Source organism: Carassius auratus, unplaced genomic scaffold (assembly GCF_003368295.1).
Source record: "Carassius auratus strain Wakin unplaced genomic scaffold, ASM336829v1 scaf_tig00011579, whole genome shotgun sequence".
NCBI lineage: Eukaryota > Metazoa > Chordata > Actinopteri > Cypriniformes > Cyprinidae > Carassius > Carassius auratus.
The window spans coordinates 18,873-28,985 of NW_020524218.1; the positions used below are offsets into that span (position 1 = coordinate 18,873).

Genomic DNA, 10,113 nt, shown 5'->3' on the forward strand with positions numbered 1-10,113 from the left:
GCATATGCCTTAAATTCAGGACAAACTGCGTTCCATATAGCTTTCATACAGAATGTGTCTTTGATGCCTTAAATACGGGACGATTCCACATTATAAGGAACGGTTGGCAACCCTACTGACACCATTAACATAAGTGAATGAAAGGCAAATGTTTCGATATGTGTTGACACAAATTACTTTATTAGAATTTTTTATTGATACAACAGCACTGAGTTGTTAGAAAATAAATGCGTAGAGACATTTTTGCTTGATGACGTCAGGAACCAAGGAATCTGCTTTTTGAACCGGTTCAATGAGCTCAACTGTCTGAAAAGAACCGGTTTGCAGAAAAGAATCAGACTTTGCATCACTACTATCCGGTAGTCTTCTGAAGTCAGTTTTGGTGTGTGTGTGTGAGTAATGAACTGTTTGTCACCACAATTTGATGAAAGCCTCAGTTTTCCATCACTAGAGAAAACACAAGGAATTTAGGAGCTGGGGTAATACAACCCATAGAGACTGAACAGAATAAGGAGTATAATAAATTTCCTATTTCCCATTTATGAAATTGAGCTTGTCGTATTCAAGTGCTTTATTGTCGGGGAAAATGAAATATAGCATCCCATTGGTTGATAATCATATAAACATTCACCATAATTTTCAAAATATTAATTAGTGTATGGTTACAAGCCAAGATCTCTATATGTTACTGCCACATTATATTGCTGACAGAATGCAGTATTTTATAATCCAGAGATTGTAAAAGAATGTAGCACATGCACTGACGAGTCAAGTGCCAGTGGATTAGAGAACTGCTCCTGTGAGACCTGACGCAACAGAGTGCAGCGCGTTGGACAAGACTTAATAGGCGAGTGCAGAGACTCGTGTGTGTGCTGGATTCGGGAGAGTAAAATGATTCACGGGACTCCAGTAAAATAGAAATATCTAAACATAAAATATATGTTTATTGTTATTCATCTATTGCACAAAAGCAACATGAACTAATATAAAATATAAACGATTAACCGGCACATGTGTATACATAGTTTCTATTTAGGCTATAACACGTGTTTGCAGCATTGTGCAATGCAGTGCTGAAATTTGCATGCTCACATTTCCTCTCATTATAACACACGAATTGTAGACATTATGAAATATTAATTATGCATATATTTATTGTGTTATAACAGAGATTTGTGAGATTGCATGAATTGAGATCATAGGCGGAGGGTGAACCAACTCCAGGGTAAGTCTAAAAGCAGCCAAATGTTTTTACAGGGTGGCCACCACTAACAAATGTGTGTTGCACAAATACTGTAAATGTGAGCACACTGCACTTATACTATAAAATATGTGAAAATGAAAAATAACTCATTTTATATTCTGTCATTTATGACTGTTGACTTCGGCCTTTTTCAAAATTTTATCAATACGCATGACTCATTCAGGAGAATTTTGTGTTGGAGAGCAAGCATTAGGAAGTTTCTAGAAGCTGAATAAACAATAAAGCTATAGTGAGCCCCTTTATTAAAATACCTGGAGGTGAGGAATAAAAAATATATATATATATTCACTCAGTATTACATGATCTAATTGACAAATATCTCAATTACAGTTAAGTAGAAATTAATTGTACTCAGTTTTGTTTTAGGCAATAAAACAGTCCAGTACGTTATAATCAAACATATTTTTATATTGAAATAATGAAGATTTCTGTGCCACCCCAGACTGGTTGCTGGCCCCTCCCTGGCAAACCCTATGAAAAACATCCTGGCTCTGCCACTGTGTATTAAACATCATAAACACGTCTATTATGGCAAGAACCACACATGGATGTCACGTAGGGTAAATTTTTTTATGGGAAATTATTTGTATTTAACGAGATTACAACTTAATAATAATGTCAGATGTATAATTATATAATGTTTCCTTTACATGATTATTCAAACAGCGAATAAATTATATATAGAGAGTGACATTATCACTAACATTGATCTATCGCGAGTTTAAGCACTCTCAAGATCCAAAAGTTCCAAGATCCATTTTTGATATACATATAAAACGCTATAATCAGTAAAGCTGTTAAATGAATCTAATACTTTGTACATACATCTGTGCTTTGTTGTTTATGATGAGGGAATTCACAAGAGTCCGGAATTCAGTCAGCGAATGTGGATGTGCTCAAAACTGATGAGTTTTCAGCGAGGACCCATCTGAAGGCTTCTGTTTTGCCATTGCATTCCTAAACTTAACAGAATTGTGTGTGATTGGTTGAAATGCTCAACACTGTAAAACGGCTAAAATAAAATACGGTGCGACATGAGAAGATTTTAATTTAATGCCACATTCGACACTGTCTATTCATATTAAATTTGTTAGCAACAGATGTAATAGATTATATTTGTTTGTGCAGTGGCAATTTTTTGTCCAATTAAGTGCCATACATGGCCAGGTGAAGGCTAATCATTCCCCAGCCTTACACACGCTCCGCCTATGACTGAGATGTCTTTGCTTGCATTCTGCCAAACCATGAACGCAGAAGCCGCTTGCTTTAGTTAAAAATAACAGTGTTCTGTGAATGTTGATGCTTTAATAACAAATTTTTATTTGGAGCATGTATGCTGGGATTTCATAAATTTCTTAGAGAAAAGTAATGTTACTTGTTATGCAACTAATTACTTTTTAAATAAAGTAATCAGAACAGTAACATGATTACTTTTAAAAGGAGTAATCAGTAATTTGATTACATTTTCAGAGTAACTTTCCCAACACTGTTTATAGCCTATAAATACACTACTTTATACTATCTACGTAATACTACGACAAAATGATGTACTTGTTGTGAGAACAGCAATGACAGCAGCAATGGTTGTCCCCTCCATCATGTTTAAAGTTTATGACCCGCCCCAACTCAGAAACTCTGGTATCAAAATTATTTCAGAATTTCCCAGTAGTAAATACGACTTTAGAGGCCATTCATGTCCAATTTCTGATTAGGAAACTCATATTAAGTTAACCTGCACCAGAACGCCCTCGTCCTCAAAGCCTCTCAACTCGCACGTGTCAGTGATTATGAATAGATTAAATGAAACAGGAAATATAACGTAATAACGAGTCATAAACACATCCACAGCTGTAAATCCCAGTTTAGTTAGAAAGGTAAGGGTCCACTGAGCGACATCTCATGAAGCACGTTAAGTCCAAAGTAGCAATAACGTTGTAATATGGATCATAATTCCTTTGTTTACATTTCTTTTCTTCAGGGACAGAATTGTTTGTGTCAGTGATTATGAATAGATTAAATGAAACAGGACAAATTTAATCTTGACAAACTATGTATAATTATAAAGATCTAAGCCTCAAGCATCGACAACAGATCACCGTTTTTCAATGGAAAGCTTATAAAAACTGTATTTGCTACATTTGTGTAAGCAGTACACATAAAAAAACATGAACATTAGAAACGCTGTACATACCAGATCCGTCGTAATAACAGGTCATTAACATCCACAGCTGTAAATCCCGGTTTAGTTAGGAAGGTAAGGGTCCACTGAACGACATCTCATGAAGCACGTTTAGTCCAACGAAGCAATAGAGATCGCTAACTCATGTGACCAACTGGGCGGCAACGTCATCAGAACGCAAAGAATTATGGGTATGTTTGGCCAGTTAACATCGTCTGGCATATCAGGCAAGTGTTCTGGCATGAAAATAATGAAAAATTAGCATGAAAAACAGAATATAATCCTACAAAATACAGCGGGCTAAAGAAAACATTGTCGGAGCATACCGCCTAAAACTAAATCCTAATGCAAAGATGAGATATGATGAGAAAATAAAGAGAATCAAAAGTACTCGATCCTTACGAGCAGAGCGACTGGTCAAGGTAACACCTTCTAGCCCAAAAGAAGGGCATGTGAAAAGGCTGTGTTGTGGTGCTTTTGCAGACAGCCTGAAGAGCTTGATGACATGTTTGCTTGCGATAATCAGGACTGTCCTATACAGTGGTTCCATTTAGACTGTGTGGGACTCAGCAGCGCACGAGCCAGAGAAGAGTCATGTGTCTGTGACTTATCACCCACAACCTACCTCATACATTTTCAGTTTCTCATCATTTTTATCGACTCTTTATAAATGTAAATGTATTCATCTAATTGTATTTACATGTTAATGTATTCATCTAAATGTATTTACATGTTAAATATGTAATGAAACTGAAATTAAGTTGGTTGTTACTAGGGGTGTGACGGTTAGTATATAACCGTGAGACCGGCGGTTATAGTTGAACACCGTCATTAGAACTCTATAACCGCCAAAACCGTGTCATTAAAATATTTTTTACAAACATTTTTTATCAAAAATTATTTTCATTTTTTAGATAGAATCATAAGATGTGCAATATATCGGGAGACATGGTTTTTACCACTTAATGAAGTTTTGTAAATCGTCAGACATGATATTAACCACTTCATTAAATTTTGCTTTGTAGAAAACCTTTCTTAAAATCGAATTTCGTTTTGTACAAATTCAATCTTAATTTTAATAAATGTTTCATCAACCAATTGCATGTATTTTAATAAATAAAAAGCAAATATAGCACACAATGATAACCGAGACATGGAAGCGCTAGCGCGCCGCGTTCACTTGCACTGCACTGTGAACTAGATCGCATCTCATCGTAAATTAAACTCAGCGTAGGCCTATGCCTCATACATTAGCATTAAATATCTTTGCTGCATCCTTTCTAGAACAGACAAGGGCTTTTTTTTGCGGCTCGCATCAGCAAAGCATTGCATGATCCATAGACCGCAAAACAATCAGCGGATGGCGGGCGGGTGCGGCTTTGAAATTTGCTCAAAAAACGTTGGCGCGGATGATGAGTTTTGTAACAGATCTCCTTAATAAACGGAGGTCTGAAATCTCTGCCCCTTTACCGATCAGAGCGCGCGCTGACACGGAGTTAACCCGCTATCTCCAAGAACAACCAATTGACTCTATGGCAGATCCACTAGCATGGTGGCGAGACAATGAAACACACTATCCACTGTCAGATCGTCACTAAAACAGAGTAAAGTGAACATGTTGGTGTTCCTGTCACGGAACGTCGAAAAAGATTAGGAAATTGAAATGTCATTGCACTTTTTTTTTTTTTTTTTATTTAGTTAGTTTAATTAAGGTATTATTACAACAGTCGTTGGTCGACTTTTTTCTTTGATAAAGGTATGTAGATTTTATCATTTGTAATTTAGGCCTAGGCTACTCATTAATTTTTATGCTCTTATAGAATTTAAGTAGCCTACTTTTATTACAAGGTTTTGTTTACTGTGTGTGATTTATTTAAAACAAAGCACGTTCATTGCAAAGTTTTTTTTTTGTTGTTAAGGATTTGTTCACTGTGTGTGATTCATTTAATGGAAAGCACATTCACTGCTAGTTGTCTTGCTGTTAATTTTAAATAAACGTAGAGCAAGTAGCTAATCAGTGTAAAAATGTAATGATCATAGAAAGTTCATGTTAATGTGGATGTTTGTTAGATGTTGCATTACTGTAATTAATGTTAAAAGTTAAAACTTTTCATCTTGAAATGTATTAGTGATTATTGAACGTAACATAAGATCAATAATATAAGCATTGTTCATTGCTACTTCATGTTAACTTAGCCTGCACCCCATGCCCTTGTCCTCAAAGCCACTCAACATGCACGTGTCAGTGTTTATAAACAGATTAAATGAAACGGGACAAATTTAATCTTGACAAACTATGTATCATTATAAAAAATCTAAGCCTCAAGCATCGACGACAGATCGCTGTTTTTCAATGGAAAGCTTATAAAGACTGTATTTGCTACATTTGTGTAAGCAGTAGGCCTACACATAAAACACATGAACATTAGAAACGCTGTACATACCAGATCCGTCATCGAGTCATAAACACATCCACAGCTGTAAATCCCGGTTTAGTTAGAAAGGTAAGGGTCCACTGAACTACATCTCATGAAGCACGTTTAGTCCAACGAAGCAATAACGTTGTAATATGGATCATAATTCCTTTGTTTACGTTTCAGTTCTTCAGCGACAGAACTGTTTGCGTCCGTTATGGAATAACTCGGAAACTGCGTCTTTGTAGTAAAAACACGGCATGGTTTTGCAGCTTACAGTGTCACAAACAGAATGAGGTAATCCACCGGAAAAAAGAATGAATGAAAAATAGGCGGAAGATAGTTTATTTGAATTTGGCGCTTTCTCCTGTGGGCTCGTGAAGCGCTCTGACGCACCTGTCAGCTGATCGAGGCGGAACTTACAGCGATCGTCTTTTTCTTTGTTTTGTTTTTTTTCTTTTTAATTTTCGACCATTTTTATATATGTGAGAGTGTGTTTTATGTTAAATGTATCTGCATGATTACCATCTTTTTGAGTGCAAATCAGCCCAAATCAGCTCGCTATCACTGTATGATCACGGCTATCAAAGTGAACGCATCTATATGAACAGAGAGAGTGGATTATTTATTCTATGGCATATTTGTGTTATTACCATCTGTATAAGTGGCCTTCAGCACATCAGCACTTATTTGCATCGTAATTCATTGTAAAAGATGAGTTTATAGCAATCTGGATGCAGGATGTTCTGTAATTGAATAACAAAGGTAAATCTTTTTTTAAATTTATTATTATTCTTATTTTTCTTACTCAAATTATTCTTATTGTATTTTCTAGTGCTCAAATAAATCACTTATATGATGTCTAAGTTTCTGCCTAGTGTTTTATCATTGAAAAAAACAATGCAGTGGTATGTTTACTGACTAAATAGTTTGTAGAAGCCTTCAATAATGGGAAATATATTTTCTTATATTTGGGGGGTGGGGGGTGTAGACATAGTCTCATAAAAATATTAGCAGGAGTCTCATTTTTCATGATATTTTATTCAGATTTGAAATAGAAAATAGAGACATGTGGCTTTCAACCCATTACTTTTCTAGATTTCTCAAGGACTCATTTCATGTATTTTTATATAAAATAAAAAATATTTAAGTTTGTTAAATATATGTTTTTCATCGTGTTCTCCATGGGAGTTTTTTTTTTTTTTTAACAAATAATTCTATGTTAACTTGTTCTGCCAAACCTTTGGTGTTTTGTAGCTTCATGGAGTGGAATTAGTGAGAAATGTGCAGTATTTTATTGACTAGTATTTGTATACGTAATGTGAATATTACAAGACTAACATATGTAGGCCTACTGGATACGGTTGATATAGATACATGTCAGTATGGATGGACACAATTTGGAAGCCGATGCTACAAGTTCATCTTCTTCCACGAAACCTGGATCACAGCGGAGGTAAAGTGTTGGTTGCAACAAGGCACATCTATTTATTTTAAGTATTATGATTAATGTTGGGGGGGGGGGGTGTTTGAAAATAACATGGGGTGTGTTTTTTTTTTTTTATATAGAGAAACTGTATTGCTTTACATGCGAATCTCGCATCTGTGCACAGTCGAGAGGAAAATGATTTTCTGCTGGAACTGCTGCCTTCTACTACTACACAATGTTGGCTTGGTAATCAAGATGCTGTAGAAGTAAGTTCAGTTGTTTCTAATGAAGATGATTTAACTTCAAAGCCAAACTAAATGACGTTCTTTATAGTGTCCGAGTACAGAGGAGCACTCTTTTAATCCCTGTCTTTGCACTTTAGGAAGGACAGTGGTTGTGGAGTGATGGAACCCCAATATGACTACAGCAACTGGTGCTCTGGTGAACCTAACAATCTAAATGTGGAGAAACTGTGGAGAGCTCAACTGGGCCTGTAAGAAAGCAGTCATGTTTGGGTGGGGGTTGGGTTAAACTTAAAAATATTTACCATCCTAACATTTCACAACACCCTTTAACTGAAACTGGCTCATTTTCTCACACTACTGTAAATGCATCGGAATAACGGTTTGATTTTTCCACTCTACAGCTGACCATTGCTGGAATGATGACAGCTGTTCAAACTCAATGGGCTATGTTTTGTGCCAAAGAACCTGTGAGATCATACGCAGTCATCCTGCCCTGCAGTTACTTTGTGCTACATTTAAAGTTTCTGAACTGCTCTTTATGAAATGTTTTCAGCCTTGATCTCTTCATGTTGTGGGGTTTAATAAATCATAGTTTGTAGAATGGCATTAAGAGATGTTTTTCTTATTATGTAGAGGCAAGCTATTTCTTAATAATATTTCTATTATGTTTGGCAGCTAATGCAATTCTCAGACATGGACAAAAATACCAGTGATTCACTCAGCAGTCCTGGACTATCCACTGTAGTCTTCTGAGGTCAGTTTTGGTGTGCGAGTAATGAACTGTTTTTTCACCACAATTTGATGGGAGCCTCGGTTTCGAGAAAACACAAGGAATATACTTTCATGGCCAAAAGGTTTGGGCAGTGACGGAAATTGTGTTTTGCAAGTTTGAAGTTGGCAGCTTCAGTATTTGTAGATAATTTTTCCACATGTTGTTATGGTATACAGAAAGACAACCGATAAACATATTTTAAAGGTTTTTTTTTTTTTTTTGGCAAAAAAAAAAAAATGAATCCGTATTTACAGTGATGACCCTTGTCCTTCATAACCAGTTCGCTCGGGCGTGCTGGATATTGGATATTAAATTCTGGGCCAAATCCTGACTGATGGCAATCCATTCTTGCCTTATTGGTTCTCAGTGTTGATCACAATTTGTAGGGTTTTGCTTGTCCACTCTCCTTTTGAGGACTGATCACATGCTCTCTATAGAATTGAGATCTGGGGAGTTGCCTGGCCACGAATCCAAAATTTCTTAACCTGCACCCCGACGCGGGCGTCCTGAACTCCCCATGTTTGTGCATGTCAATATTTATGAATAGATTAAATGAAACGGGACATATTTAATATTGACAAACTATATATCATTTTAAAGATCTAAGGCCTCAAGCGTCAAGCGACAGATCGCTGTTTTTCAATAGAAAGCTTATAAAGAAGTATTTGTTACATTTGTGTAAGCAGTACACATCAAAACATTAAGAATAATAATGCAATACATGCCAGATTTGTCATAATGAGTAATAAACACATCCACAGCTGTAAATCCCAGTTTAGTTAGGAAGGTAAGGTTCCACTGAATGACATCCCATAGAGCACGTTTAGTCCAACGAAGCAATAACGTTGTAATATGATGATAATTCCTTGTTTTACGTTTCAGTTCTATAGGGGCAGAATTGATTGTGTCCATTATGGAATAACTCACGCTCAGAAACTGCATCTTGGTAGTAAAAAAAAAAAACAGCATGGTTTTGTAGCATACAGTGTCACAAAGAGAATGAGATGATCCACCAAAAAAAAGTGAAAGATAGGCGGAAGATTTTTTATTTGAATTCTTGCGCTCAGGGGCGGAGCCAGGGGGTGGCCATGGCCATGACCCCTTTGGCCACCCCACTCAAAACTGCAGTTTTTGTCCTTTTTTTTTGTTACCAAGAAATGCATTTATAAAGATGTGGAACACTGTATCTCTATTTTATGACCACATCAAACGGGAGAATTTTCCGAAGCGCACTTCAGCTTCACAAGCCTTGAGTCAAACGAGCGCGGTAAAGCTACAGCAGCCAAATCAAATCAGCTTAAGTAGAACAACTGTGAACTTCGGTCTGATGAAATGTTGTTAGACTAGCCTATATGTCAGTAAAACACACTTTCCTGTCCCATTTGCTGTTTTACTTTGCTTTACAGTGCATAATCTTCAAAATCAGTACGCAGATATGTTGCACACGATATATATCACTTAATCATAAATAACCCGCACAAGAAATATGAGCATACATACCAGTTTCTGTCGTCAGTCTGCAATCTCAAAAAGATGATTAAAGCTACAAACGTTGCTTGCATACGCAGCATGCAAGAACGTCGCTCAAATGCATGTACTCAAATATATATTCTATAATTCGAGAATACCTAAGGCACAAACTGATAGGCTATGTATTTTTATTTGTAATTTAATGCATAGATACTGTAAATGTGAGCACAGTGCACTTATACTAGTATAAGTGTACTGTGTTCACGTTTATTTGTGCATTAAATTACAAATTTTACAAATCTAGTAGAACATATATGAAAATTAAAATTAAAATGCATAA

The 10,113-nt window shown here is 36.1% G+C and overlaps 1 pseudogene; it reads left to right on the forward strand.

Moving 5' to 3' along the window:
• Positions 1-7,111: 7,111 nt before the first annotated feature.
• Positions 7,112-7,998, forward strand: LOC113073185 (ladderlectin-like; annotated as a pseudogene).
• The last annotated feature ends 2,115 nt before the right edge of the window (positions 7,999-10,113 follow it).